Here is a 15,689-nt window from a genome sequence, read left to right as displayed (position 1 = left end):
CTTTGGCATGCCTCAGTGGTAGCTGACAGATATGAAGTTAATCAAATGTGCTCTTTTGTCCGTTGACTGATGCCAGTGCAGCAGGATCTGGGTGGTGTGACGGGTGTGGGTGGAAGGCACAGGCAGGGCCACACAATGGTGGGCTTTGTAGGTGGCTGTGATGCTGGGAGGCTACATGATGTCAGGCGAGTGCTGGCTTCAGCCCATATATTCGAGTCCAGTGGTCTTCAGAGCATTTAAAACACCTTTTCTGCCTCTTTTCCCAGTTTCAAAACAACACAATCTCAGTGTTAGAGGATACAGTCTTCCATATGAATTCCTCCTCCTGCATCTCAGACATCATCCCCACTAAACTGCTCAAGGAGGTATTTTCCACTGTTGGCCCTGTTATTTTGCAAATTTTTAACAATGTCTGGCTTCTGGTTCTTTTCCAAACAGTTTTAAGCATGCCATTATTCACTCATTGCTAAAGAAACCTAATTGCACCCCCTGTCCTTAAGTACAGACGAATCGCCAAATTGTCTTTTTTATCTAAGGTTCCAGAGAAAGTCATTTCATCCCGACTAATAACTTTTATGAATAATAATAGTGTTTTTAACTGTTTCCAGTCTGATTTTAGAGCACTTCATAGTACAGAGACAGCTCTTGTTAAGGTTAGTAATGACGTACTACTGACAGAGGTGACTGCTTGATTTTAGTTCTTTTAGATTTAAGTGCTGCATTTGATACAGTCGATCATGGTATCCTCTTACATTGCTTAGAAACTTGGGTGGGCCTCAAGGGCGCGGCTCTCAGCTTATTATGTTCATACCTCTCCAGCAAAACTTTTTCCATTGCTCTGGGTAATTGTACTTCCTTGATGGCCCAGTTGAGTTGTGGTGTCCCTCAGGGTTCTGTTCTTGGACCCCTTCTGTTCTTACTCTCTCTATATATGCTGCCTCTCGGCCATGTTATTCAGAGCCATGATGTGCTTTACCATTCTTGTGCTGACGACACTCAGTTATATCTGCCATTTAAATCCACAGATCCTAGCAGCCTAGCAAATCTTAGAACTTGCCTCGCTGGTATTAAATAATGGATGTCCCAAAACTTTAATTTAATGATGATAAGTCTGAGGTCATTCTGTTCGGTCCCACAAAATTTCATCAGTTCTTCTACTAACCTTGGCAATTTGTCAAATAGTATTAAGCAGGCTGCTAGAAATCTTTTGGTAATATTTGATGCTAACCTCTGTTTTGAATATCAAGTCAAGAATGTTGTGGAGTCATGTTTCTTTCAGCTCAAGATACTCTCTTAAATTAGGACATTTTTATTAGTTGCTGATTTACAAAAGGTTGTACATGCTTTTATCTATTCTCAGCTTGATTATTGCAATGCACTTTACTGGGGTATCAGCCAGGGCTCCCTCCACTGTCTCCTGTTGATACAAAATGCTGCTGCTCGACTTATTACTGGAACAAAGAGGCATGATCACATTACTTCCGTGCGTGCCTCCCTACATTGGCTCCCTTCTAAATTTCACATTGATTTTAAACTCTTATTGCTCACTTTTAAGGCCTTAAATGACCTTGCACCTATATACATCTTTGACTTACTGACTTGGTATGTGCCAGATGTGGCCTTGGTGGTTACTCCCAGGTTACAGTTGGTGAATAAGGGTGTTCGGGCATCCCACACTACGGAACTCTTTGCCTACTGAACTTAGACACACTAATTCGCTAGCTTCTTTTAAACCTCTTCTCAAAAGTTTTCTCTTTGTAAATGCTTTTAAAAATGTTGTATATATATGTTTTTATGTATTTGATCCTATTCATTTTATTGTCTCTACCTTTATCTTCCTTGTCTGGTTTTCTTTTTGTAAAGCACTTTGTAACACTGATAAGAAAGTGCTATATAAATAAAGTTTTATTATTATTATTATTATTATTATTATTATTATTATTGTATACAGCTGGATGAGGAGGAAGAAGAGTTGGAAGAGCAGGTGGTGGAAATCTGTCCTGCAGGAGGAGATGTAGTACAATGGATTACATTCCTTGTGGTGAATATAGTGGAGAATAAGGTGGAGAGAAAGATGTATTTTAATAGGAACTTCAATGAGAGCTGTATGTCAAAGGTAGTCATGCACTTGACTGACATTTTCAAATGTCATACTAGTTTTCTCCCAACTGCTGCCTTAGGTCATCAGCACCACAGCATTAAATGTACCAACAGTTAAGGCAAAGAATTAGAAGCAGTGTTTTCTTATTATTGACCAAAACTGTGGAATAGTCTGCCCACAAAAACTAATTATTTTGATTATGGAAATAATGATGCAGATGTGTGTCCTGTTATACGCATTTTTAATACTTTTAGTACACAAAATGGATGGCAGTCTGGGTCTGGTCCAAACTGAAATATCTCAACAACTATTGGATCGATTGCCATGAGATTTGGTACAGATATCTATGTTGCCCAGAGGATGAATTCCAATAAATCTGGTGATTCTGCCACCAGCAGGTCAACATCTATGAGATGGATTGCCACAAAATGTTGTATAAACATCAATGGCTCTGAGATGATGTATCCTAATAACGTTGGTAAAACTCTGACTCTTAATCTAGCATCATCATTATGTGAAAATGAAGTCCAGATGGATTGCCATGAAATGGCATGTCTCCCTCAGAATTAATTGTAATAAGTTTGTTGATCTCCTAACTCCTCCTCCTCCATCATAAAATCACAAAATTCTACAATACTTTGGTTTATAACCAAATACCTGCAAAACTGATGACATTCCCCTCAGCCTCAACTGTTTAGTAATTAGTGCTAATTAGCAAATGTTAGCATGCTAAAAAGCTGAACTAACATGGTAAACATTATACATATTAAACACCAGCATGTTAACAATGTCATTGTGGGCATGTTAACATACCTGATGAGGCTTTTAGCTAAAAACACTGCTGTGCCTGAGTACAGCCTTGCAGAAGTGGTTGTTAAATGAAGGGTGAACAGATTTCAAACAGTAAACAGTAGTCTCAGACCACAATGATGATGCCAGCTATGTAAGGTTAGTAGCTCATGGTCATTAGCCTGGTAGTTGTACTGTACTGTGTGCTGCTGACTCCAGTAGCATGCCATCATGTGCCCGTTTTTGACTGGCGTCTGGACTGCAGATAAGATGCAGAGTTAGTGGGATAAATAACCACAGAGAGCCCTTCAGTCTTTTTCTCTGTCTCATTGTCTCTTACTCTCCCTCTCTCTCTGTCTTTTTTTCCTTACTCCATACTCTATAAATTCTCAATTTTGTTCTCTACTTTCAACCTCTCCTCCTCTCTCCCTGGCTGGAGGGATAGCCATCTACCCCTTCAGCAAAAGCCAGTGCCCTATCTGTCTCCCTGTGGCCTCCCTCTCAATGCTCTCTCTCCCTCCTTCTCTTCTGCCTTCATCTCACTCTGGGAGGATAACCATCTAGCCTTTCAGCACAGGCCAGCTCTTTCTAATGACTGTTTCCAGTGAGGGAGGACAGAGGAGAAGCTTTGTCCCACTCTCACTGGTGCATTTCAGTCACTCAGAAAAATTTTTATTCTATTTTTTAATATCGGGACAGCACCCAAGGAAAGGATATTTTATGAATCTTATTTTATGAAATAAGATTCTTTAAATTTGACCCTTGCTTATTGAAATAATGTGAAACCAGTGGTCAGATGGCTGACTATGTTTGCTAATTTGATAGTTATGTGGAGTTTTTTAAGGGCAGCAGATCGAGTTCAACAATCATAATCCACTGCAATGAAACTGAAACTAAACTCTCATATCCAGCTAAAAATAAAATGTCAAGGGTCACATCAAAGTGAGAATTAACCACTGCAGCTGCCAGTGCATTGTAGCCATCAGTGGAGAATCATTACAATTTTTTGCACGATGAAGCATCTCATCTGTTGACTGAACTCAGTTACTCAGATGTCACACTGCAGGTGGGAAAGTTTTGACAGCTGATAACAAGAAAGAAGAGTAAAATATGGGGAGATGAAAAAGTTACAAGGAAAGAGATCCAAAAAAGAACACATAGGAATGTTTGAGAAAATCTGATATTTGAAAAACTGCGAAAAGTCTCTAACAAAATCTGGGGATAAAGGAAACTGAGAGGAGCAAGATAGAATTTCAAGCTCCATGTTTAAAGTATAGCTACACAGAAAACCATGAAATCATGACAGGTGACAGAAAAACATCTAGTACTCTGAAGACGACAGGCACATGAGGATTGAGGAAAAACATTAAAAGTATGTATGACAGAGCAAATGCCTGAAGGAAGGAGAGACCAACGGAGGCAGATAGAAAGGAGGACAGAAAAGAGAACTGCTGCACTTCCAAGTTCAGAAGTGCAGATTTGACAAGCATTTAGGTTTTCTTTTTTCAAAGACGAACCTATGAAAAGCCTCCTTTCAGGCCTGGACTGAAAAGGGGATTAGACAGAGGCATACCGACTGAAAGACACAAACATTCCTTTACACATCTTGTGCATTTACCTGTCAGAGCGCTGCAATAAAGCTGCTCCCACTTGGGCAATATGCCAAGATTTTGGATTCTAAAGGCCTAAAGGGCTGTCTGTGAGAATCTTAACACCAGAGAATCTGTAAATGGCCAAATAACAGCTAAAATTTCTATAATGTATAATATATACAGCACTTTTCAACAACCTTCACTACACTACTAAGAGGTTTTCTTAAAGAAAAAAAAAGTAAATCAAACAACCCATCTTTGATGTCAAATGCATAGCTTTTCCGCTTCCTTGAGTGTTACATTCTAGTCTGACCTTTTAGCATCTGAGCTGCACATCAGTTCCAAGCTCCTGTGGATGTAATTCCCCTTACAGCTATGGTGAAGAGTAATTTGCTGTGGTTCTCGCTGATCTATCTGTGAAGAATGCTTGGATTGTGCTGTGCGGAACATAAATTCTCAAACTGCACATAATCTGTCCACTGTCCCTGTCAGCAGTGAGAGGACTAATGATTTTTTACATCATTAAGCTTGTTCCAGTGCTCGAAGGTTCATTGTGTGACCAGTCAGCCTTGCACTGTCACGCTAAAAAGTGCTAACCCGTGACAAATTCAGTACTGTTTGGGGTTTTGGCTATCAGCTGTGGAATGTGTGAAGGTCTTTTTTATGTTGTTGTTGTTTTGTTTGTTTTTTTTTAAATCTTTTAGTTTGATAGAGATCAGGTGGTCCAGTCTGATCTAGTCCAAATGGACCTATTTCCGGGAAATTCTTTCTTGTTCGTTCCAGTCAAAAATGATTACACCATTATGAAAGGCTATTAAGACCAGCCAGCATAGCAACTGGACTAATGTAGACAACGTTTCACATAATACTGACTTTTCTTTATTTTAAGATTTAGGCCATCTGTTCTATTTCAGTCATATTTAATTTATATACAGTATATAATGCATGGTTATATGCACCATTGTTGGCACACTGTTTTAATTTAATCTGTAAATAGTATAGAAGGCACAGTACAGTCTTTGCTTTTTCCCACTGTGATGACAGAAGGTCATTTATAGTTGCCAGTAATTATGCACAGCTGTGCGCAATGAGAACACAGACGAGAGGATACAGCGATCTGCCGCTACTGGTGTATGTTACTGTAAAGGATACTTTATGAATGTTAACTTTATATGAACTTCAAATCACTTTTAAATCATTTTTTTCATCTTGATGCATGCATCCCTGATTGACTATCTCATTGGTCAGCTATGGTCAGGTTTTATTGCATACACACAGAAACACACAAAAAACTGAATTACAGTGAGATAGATTTACTGTTTAGGGGGGAATTTGTTTCCTCAGAGTGTGCATTATTCATGCCCATATATATATTTGTACAGTACATGCTCTCACATAAAAAAATCCAGTTCCATCGCCACATACATACTGTACATGTAGACAAAAAGAATAATACATAGTGATTTCTTGTAATTAGAGGGATTGATGAGACCTATAATAGAGTCTACCCTGCAGTTATATAGCAAGAACTAAGTGTCAGTCAAAAGTTTTGCACTTGTCCATTTAATCTGCAGTGCATACATGCATACATAATAAATGAATACATAATGCATAAATCATAAATCATATGTGTTTAAAACGGTATTAGCCTAACATAACGCAAACGTACTGCATGATTAGCTGGACAGCAGCCAATATTTGTACACTGAGGTTTGTATCTAAAGCATCTTGTCAACATGATAAAGTGATGCTTAAACTAAATACTGATTCTTACTTCATAATTTTGGTGCACCACTAACATCCTGAAGGTCAAATGACTCAGCGTCCCAAAATGCCCTGTTTTTCCCAACAAGCGCAGGCACAGCTGGCTCTTGTGGTTCTCCAGTCATTATCTGTGAATGGTCAAGGCCCACGCTGGTTTGCATCAAGCAAGAAAAGTGTGTGACATCAGAGATGGTGGCCTACATAGAACAATGATTTGGTGGCCTGGATTCTGAAATGAGCTACTGTGGCGAATGGTGCTCTGTGCTGTTTCATGGAGTGTCATTGTGGTTTGCTGAGACAACAGGCTGGGTGGAGACGAGGAGGAAAGCAGAGACTTTCTCTCAGCATCTTCATCTTTGTCTTGACAGCGCTGTTGCAGTAGTTTGTGTATATGTTGACTATCTTCCCCATCCGTCTCTGTTTGTTGTCTGCCTACCTGCCTATCTAGAAAATGTCTTCCGCTCAGCTCTCTCACTGCCTATTTGCCATGTGACTTTCATGTTTTTGTTTGTTTGCCTTTCAGTCTCTCCGCCTGGCTGTCAGTTAGCTATCTGTCTGTTGTCAAGACATTTTACTGACTCACAGTGACTAAGAGAGGCCTGAAGTGCTAGCCTGTCCTGACCTGACTTCAAAATAGTCAGCTTGGCACGCACACAATGCACACACAACATTGCCAAAACAGGGCTTTCCTTGTACGGTGTTAGTTCCCATGTCAGGCCCTCTTTCAGATCAGGCTTTTAATATGACTCACTGGTTATGAGACTCAGCGATCACTTGAGAACAATCATTGAAGCACTTAGCTGTAGTCATAATGCATCTGATTGTCAGTTAACAGGAACACACACACACACACACACACACACTGGAATACACAGCTCTGTCTTTTGACTCACTAATTAAAGTGCAGCTGTTGGTGCTTTGCTGATTGATCAGACCTCTGCTAGACTGTTTGTTTTAAGAAAATGCTTAAACATATGAAGTACACAGAAGCAGCCTCTCCACATAACGGGTAAGTTGTGCAATTTGATTCTCATCAAACCAATAATGCCACCAAATGACAGATGATGATACTACTTATCTTGATTTATATTAAATGTGGACGAATGACATAAATAATACAGATAAGAGAAAAGCCGCAAGGTAAAGATGGTTGTCTCACCCCAGCCATAAATAAAACATGCCAGTGTTTGAGGATCTGGGCAAGTGTGGATCTGCTCTTTGTAAGCCCAGATTCCCTGGCCAGATTCCCAGCCAGAGGCGAAGGAAGGAAAGTGGGGGTGGAGTGTGAGGAGGGAAAGAGGGAGGGAGAGATGAGTGAACTAAGAGAAGGACTGAGAGGCTTGTCTGTGCTTTGATCTGATGACTGAGGAAGAGAGTGTCAGTCATATTTTCTCCAAGCACTGATCTATAATCAGATCACCCAATATTTAAAGGGAAACTTTGGGAGTATTCAATCTGGACCCGATTTTCCCATCATTATGTGTCCAAGTGACTAATGGGGACAACAATTTTTGAAATTGGTCCAGTATTGAGCGAGAACGCTTCAGCCAGCAGCTGCTAAACAGGCTGCAGTGTAATCCGATGGGGCAATAGCGCCTGTCAATGTACGTCCTCTAAAAGTGCTTGTTTCTGCCACTGACGGGCTCATATTGTTATTATAAGTGTCTGAAAACATTATGGAAAGGACCATACAGAGAAATAAAACTTCTATCTTTACCTTTCACCTGATCCAGTCTGTTTGTTGTGCTCAAGGAGAAGTCTCGCTCTGAAATCTTGTGAGAGTTGAGTTGTTGCAGGACTACATCTAAATAATCAGCTAAATATGCAGCCATGACTTTGAAAATCTTTTAGATAACACTAAGCTACGCTTTCTGTACTCCAACACAACAAACTCTTTATGGCATTTCTCTCTCCACAACTCTCACTCATGTTTCCATCGTTGTCATCCTGCAACAACTCAACTCTCGTGAGACTTCACCTTGAGCGAGACTTGATTTGACACAATAACAAACAAACGGGATCAAGCAAAAAGTAAAGAAAAACTTTTTTTTTTCCATTTATGGTCTTTTCCATAATGTTTTCAGACACTTATAATAACAATCTGAGCCTGTTAGTGGCAAAAAATAAGCACTTCTAGTGGACATACATTGACGGGGTGCTATTGCCCCGTTGGAATACATTGCAGCCCGTTTAGTGGCTGCCGGCTGAAGTGTTCTTGCTCAATACTGGACCAATTTCAAAAATTGTCACTTGGACACATAATGATGGGAAAATAGGGTCCAGATTGAAAACTCCCAAAGTTTCCCTTTAACACTTATCTGGCTCATTATTGGGGATTAAAGAAGATCTGATTGAGGAGTCGATAACCTTTCTATCTAGCTTTGAAAAACGGTTGAATGGGAGTGGCAGGGCGTGTGCTTGTGGGTTAAAAGCTGATGATTGATGGCTTTTTGTGAAGACCTTTGTACTATGGCAGCAGAGAGAAAAGAGTTGGATTAAATAATACAATTACATTCAAGACTTCCATCATATGTGCCATTTCAATTCTATTGAAAATGGATTTCTATTCATTTCTATCCAAAGAAAAAGAGTGAGAGAACAGACTGTTCATTCTTTCTTGGAAGTGGAAACTGAAAGCATCAGTCTGATCTGACGGCATTCAAATGCAGAAACTCTAAGTGGTTTAATATAATTATTAATACCTCTTTATAACAGTAAATCTCTTACTCTGAGACTCCGTGATAAAAATATGACTGTGGATTTCTGCACAATGCCCAAAATGTACAGTTCTGTATGTTGTGTCGTTCAATTTTAAGAGTTCCTACTTTAGTGTGAGGATGATTTGAGAACAAAGAGGTGGGCTTGAGAGGGTCAAAGGTCTTGGCAGATAACAGCTGTGCCTGCAACTCTCTTGCAACTCTGTATACTGCTGGGAAAATGAACCATTTATCAAGTGGCAGAAAATCATTAACATTGAAATTTTGATAACAAGTTGTTTTAGTAATTTTTAGGAAAGAATACTTACTTGTTTGTGATTAATTTCAGTTTCATAATGAACACTTTTAAGTCTTTTTTGGCTTCTTGTCAGACAAATTTTGGAATATCTACTTTGGATTCAATAATTTCAAACAATTTACAACAACAATAATTCATAGTTAAATGCCACTTGACAGTCATTTGAGTCCTACTTTCCATTCTCCCTTCCTATCTTTTCTAAGATTTGTTTGCTCTCCATTATTTGTAGTGTATCTATGGTGCATTTGTGAAAACGTTTCATCCTCCCTGCTTTTTCTACCACATCACCCCAGTACCCTTTGTGTGCTCATCTTCCCATTTTCACCTACATACACCTCTCTTGGCTGCATCACCCACCACCTTCAGTGTCCACGTCTCTGACTCAGTCCTGGCTGAATGTGTTCTAGCTCTTGTTGCTTTGACAGGCGCTGACAACTGCAGGTCAGCTTCTATCTGTCAGCCTCTCCACCTCTGAGCAGCACAGAGCAGAGGGGAACTGGCTGCTTTGTTTGTTCGTTCGCCATCAGGAGACAGCACTGCCGCGAAGGGAAGCTTGCAAATGTAGGAGTCAAGCCATGAGCTCTCTCTCTCTCTGTCTCCCTCTCTTTCTCTCTTAAACACACACATAAAAACACACACACACACACACACACACACACAAATATACACACACTCAGGCTGCTACAAAATGACAGATGTTTTCACATCTGCAGGTATTCACACACATGAATACCTGCACACAGGCACACATACAATACACTGTATTCACTCTCCCCTCCTCTGTCTGTCTGTCTAGACCCTTTCACACATGCAATTAAATGCCATGGCAATTTTACAATGCAGCGTCATATTTGAAAAAGAACCTACTATGTTTTTACACAAACATTGCTCTGGTAATTTACCTACTCAAGACCTCATAATGGTTCCTCTTATGAACCCCTGACTATAAGGCACATTAATGTATAGAGCATGAACAGTATAACATATAAAAGTGGTGTGTCTTTCTGACATATTTATCATGTCTCATGTAGAAGGAAGTTACATTTGTCAAGCTAATATAAAATGAAATTGAGCAAATTAGTAGAAGAGATTAGTCTTTAAAGAACTTGTATCCTCCTCCTTGATAATTTTGGCCACATGTTGGCAGCAGAATAAGCTGTAAACATTTACATATAATCACCTTATTACGTTGTTATGGAAAATGTGGTAGCAAACAGTTGCCTATTTGCACAGAGCAAAATGACCACAAACTGTCTTATGTTTCGGGCCAGCTGGCAAATCTAAACGTATCAAGTACTGTCCTTTCAGCTCTGTTTTGGTCTTCACCCACTCTTAACATCTTGCTGTTAAGCTGCTAAATGCTACACTATGTTTACCAGGTAGTTGCTAATTTTGTTTGTCTGCCATTTTGTGCTGGGCAAGTACACTGGGTTTATCAAAGCTTTTTTTGTGAAAAAACAGCTGCTTGCTGCAGCTGGAAATGAGGCTGATAAAACCAAAACAATTACCCAAAAGACACTAAAATGCTCCAACTGCCCAACTCAGTTCACAGTTTGCCTTGAGTTGGCTGATAATTCTCTGCGTATAAGTCATTATAAGTTACCCATGTCACTTCACACATAGTCATTGGATCCATTGTTAATACAAAAATATTGATTAGTGCAGCTGTAAAGATAGAATTTTACATGACCATCTGCGAAATTTCCCTTAATTCTGTGTTTATGCCGACTGCAAACAGGATAAATATCTTGAAAAACAAGTACAGCTCTAAAATCGACAGCAGAATATGAATTAAGTGAAAGTTTAACTAAGTTGCTTGGGTCCTTTCCATCCTGTATGGAGCTTTGAAGGCATGTTGCAGGACAGAAGGGTGACCCTTTTCTCCAGCACCCCAGAAATGAGACACCCTGTACAAGAAGTGACAACACTCTCCTTCTTTGGTAAATTTTATTATCTAACTGCTCTTCATTTTCAATGTTGCTATCAAATCTATCCAGAACTGTTATGTCCTGCATGTACAATATGGAACTCTTCCTCTATGGGAAACTCAAGTGTAAATTCCTAAAACTATTGCCTTACTTGGACATATGAAGCCAGCAATGTTGTAGTGTCCTTGTGTGAGAATAGCATCTGATATTCCTCTCTCATCCTCCCTCAAGTTTCTAGACTTCATTGCATGCAGTTACAGAGGAGGCAGAAGCTTCAGTCTTCTTTCGTCTGCATCATGTGACAGGATGTTCTGTCTGATGTGTGTCAACTGTTGACGCTTTCTGTCAAAGGCCTTTGCTAGATCATCAGTGGAAAACTCACCCACACACACACACACACACACATACAGACTCCAAAGCAATACACACATTCCCTCAGACACAGAAATGAGGTCATCTCTCTGCAGCCTATAGTTACTCCTTTTATTCTGAGATGGTCCATGATACAGTATGTCCAAGATACGGTTCAGATACACATCAACAGGATAACCTTCAGGATAACTTTTCAATTACTTTTTTCCACTCCCCGTCTCCCTTATTTTGAGCACACACATGGAGATTCAGTGAGTCAACACACAGACAAGCTCAAGTTAAGGCATGTCTGTAACCTGCAGGAGAATTGTGGGTTATAGGGTGTAACTAGGACAGTGTGTGTCTGTACTGTCTGAATAGTATATTGTTGGATGTGTTATTCTAGTTAGGTCTGAGTAAATTACATTCCCTTGCATTCCAGGCCAGTTCAATTTAATCTCAGTCAACACACCATGTGGGAAAAAAAACCGGTGGGAATGGATAGAGAGTGGAGATGACACCGAAGAAAGCAGGACATGGTTGGGCAAGTTGGAAAGCTGGTTGGAAAGCTAGAACACCCCAATCAGCCTATTTGACAGCACTGTGACTGTACCTGCTAAGTGAATGGGACAGGCTGCTGCCATTATTTAAAGCAGCTGGCACTCACACTCTGGTTATTCACTGACTACCGGGATTTGTGTATTGTCTGTGTGTGGCTGTGTGTGTGTGTGTGAGAGAGAGAGAAAAGAGAGAGAGAGCAACACGCAGTCTGACAGAGAAAGAAGGAACAGGACAAAGAGCAAATGTGTGCATTTGTGTGCGTGTCGCTCTGTGCCTGTCTTATCAGAATGGGCAGTCAAGCATGCCTCTCAGGGTTACAGCAACTTAATTATAAAACTTGTTGTAATCCATCATGTTCCTTATGGATCACAGCTCCCATTAGAGGGCTGCAACAGGACTGGGATCCTGCAGGTTCTGTCAGACCCAGCGCAAATATTACGTGGCTTAACATTCATGTGGTGCCTTTTGTTCCACTTAACTGTGCGCCTCCAGATGAGCTACAAAATCAAGTTTTGGTTTAGTTTGACTCTCACCCACTCATATTCGCTCTCTCTTTTTTTGCACTAGTCATGTTCTCTGTTATATAAATTTTGTTGAAACTTTTGTAACATTAGAAATCGCCATTCCTAATCCATTTTTATCTGTAAACAATGACACTATCACAGTTGCTCTGGGCTCTGATTTCCCAACATCTGGTTTGCATCTGTTGTTATGGGAGACATTATAAACTATCAGAGAAACACGGATCACACGATACATAATGATTTTATTCACTTTTAGTCACCACTGCCTCATGCTGAAGCTTTTTGTTTTTACCTCTAAAGGCATTTTTTTCAGCTAATATCATTTAAAGGTGGCCTATAAATATAACAGCTGAATATTTGCATTTTTTAAAATTAAAAAATCTGGAGTGCCCTGGTAGCTGAGTGGTTACTGCGCATGCCTCATAACTGCAGCGTCCCTGATTCGACTCTGGCTAGGGATGCTTGTTCCCTTTCTTGCCTCTTTCTCTTCCCTTGTTTCAGCAGCTATCCATTAAAGGCAAAGTGGGATATGGTAAACAGATTTTCTAAACTGTGCTCTGTGTTGCATAAGAAAGTGATCAGAATCTCTGTGGGAATGGGCATCAGGAATGAGATGATGCATCAGCATGGGAGCATGGTAATGGTCAACAAAAACACAATCCCTTATATGCATCGTAGTATGCGGTTCATACCATCAGTCAGTGGGATATGTTTACTGCTTTCCTTTGCAGGTGATCATAACCATAAGTAGTGGCAAGATGGTTAGTCTTGTCCTCTCCTGTGACATCCTGTTTCACCTCATTCCTTGCCCTTTGCTACTCCCTGCCTCGCTACTCTATTTGTTAACATGGCTGTCCACTGTTTGAGTTAATCACAGCTAGAGCTATTTAACTGAATAATCTTCTTCCCCCCTGCCAACATGATTGTATTACCACATTTATCCATTTAGCCGTTTTCTCCTGTAGTTAAAATGAGTAACTGGTCAAATTTTCCCCAGCCTTTAAAAGTGAGATTCAAGTCAAGTGTGTGGAAGAGCACCTGTTTACTGTGACAGTAGAGAGTGATATTAAACAGTGTGGAGTCCCATTCATGGGTACTTTATGGAGTCTGTTGCTACAGTGGTAACTGTACAAAGGAATAGCTGGTCAGCTACAGTAGCAGCACAGGTAGCCAGATAGCCAATGTGTGCTTGAAAAAGGCACCATGGAAGATCAGTCGGCTTCAGTTGTGTTATTAATGTGTGTGGCTGCCACCTCGTCTGGCTCGAGGAAGCTATTTATGTGACTTTCTGCCTGGCTCACATTACCAGACTGGTCTAGGGTCTGCGTTAAAGCCTGGGTCGCCTATGGGGTTGTTCTGCGTGTGCGTGTGTGTGTGTGTGTGAAAGTTTAGAGTACAAAGAAAGGCAGACAAGCAGACGGGCAGGCTGTAAGCAAACAGGCATGCAGGGTGGTAGCTGTTAGACTCAGACTCTAGCAATGAACATTTGTCTGATGAGTATGTGAAATAAGGAGTTCCAGTGTGTACAGTTGGTGGATCAGACATGTCAACCTCTGCTGCCAAATAGCCCTGTTGTTTTTCATCTGTTTAACCCTAATCCGCTGTTCAAGTGTTTGTGTGGGTGTGTGTGTGTGTGCATGTGTGTGATTCCTGGTGTTACATGGGTGTTTTCCTTAGCGCTGGCAATAATCCACCTAGCTGTGGACACACATGCACACACTCTCACCAATGACTGGATTAGGCTGCTAATCTCTCAGATCTCACAGCATGTGTGCACACGCATGTGTGTGTGTGTTTGCACACACACACACACAGACACACACACACATTTTATACATTACAACTGTGTCAGTTATGCAATGGCAATCATCATCAGGGGCCATCAGTTATTTGTGTCAGCATATCAGTATGGTCGCAGTCATGCCATTTTGTCAAATGTGCTTCTGAAGAAGAGATTTAGCAACTGTTCTCATGTCATGCATCCTAAATTCCTATATTCATACTGCCCCATAGCTTTAGTACCAGCAGTGTCAGACTGAAAACATAAAAGCAGTTCACTTTTAAGTCTAGCAGTAATTATCATCTTTTTATTTGATAAATGCTAATTTATGAAAACATTATTGGTCTGATTGAAACCTTGACTTAAAACTCTACATACTGTCTACGTTCATGTTATGATATGCCAGTTCTGATACTGACTTAAGTACAAACAAGAAATAGAAATACTAATAGATACCACTGAGAAAGAAGATTGAAACTACTAAAGCACAGAAATATGAGGATAACAACATTGATAATATGACACTACAACTGGCATGAGATTTTTAGAAACTGGATGACTTTTCACAACTAATGCCATTTATGTGCTTAATTTTAAACATATCGTCAAACAAGAAGAAGCATGTGGGGCATGTGGAATGTGCCATGAAATTATTTGAATCTGCTCAATTTAACAGACTGATTAGGGCTTGATTTTTGACCTTTGGCAAGCTTTTTTATCCTGGCATTAGGACCTGGATAGCATATCCAGGAAGATCAGTGGAATATCACAGGCCTCGCCACAATACTTAAAGTTAACACAGGGAAACATTAGGAATACACTGGCACACAGACACACGATCAAGAGCAGTTCAAGAGACACAAGACATGCGCAAGAGCAGATATCTAAGAAAAGTCATATGTCTAGACATAAACATTGTCTAGACTGTCACACCTTTGGGCATTTCAGAGTCTCCAGTCTACCTGAGTTGCATGCACAGTGTTTGAAATGATGGGATGTAGCCATAAACGAAAGGAAAACATGCAAACTTCAAGCAGAAATTCCTGTTTATTTGAAGCAACAGTCTTAACTGCTAAGCAACTGTCGTTCCAGTTGTCAAAAAGAAACTGAATCAAAGATACACAGTGTTTAAAGGCAAAAAAAAAACCTCAACAGAAAACAACAAATAGAGGAACATTATTTGGCCCAATTTTCCACCATAACAGTGTGAAGGCCAAACAAACCAATGTTTTGAACAAACTGTGTGCAACTGGGGGAATGCCCAAAATCATCAGTGAACACACT

General features: G+C 40.2%; 1 protein-coding gene across 2 annotated transcripts in view; it reads left to right on the top strand.

Annotated features, from left to right (window-relative positions):
• The window catches only part of LOC122993582 (glypican-1-like), a 76,822-nt gene that overhangs the window by 22,329 nt on the left and 38,804 nt on the right, over positions 1–15,689 (top strand). The window contains exon 1 of one of the 2 annotated variants that reach the window (XM_044367877.1): positions 7,174–7,255. The exons of the other annotated variant lie outside the window; for it this stretch is intronic. The gene's annotated coding sequence lies outside the window, so the exon portion shown is untranslated. Of the gene's footprint in view, positions 1–7,173; positions 7,256–15,689 lie in introns of those variants that run through there. 2 annotated transcript variants of the gene reach the window in all.

The sequence above is a fragment of the Thunnus albacares genome, chromosome 12 (assembly GCF_914725855.1).
Source record: "Thunnus albacares chromosome 12, fThuAlb1.1, whole genome shotgun sequence".
In the NCBI taxonomy this organism is placed as follows: Eukaryota; Metazoa; Chordata; class Actinopteri; order Scombriformes; family Scombridae; genus Thunnus; species Thunnus albacares.
Note: the sequence above shows the minus strand (reverse complement) of the source record. Positions and strands in the feature narration are given on the sequence as shown.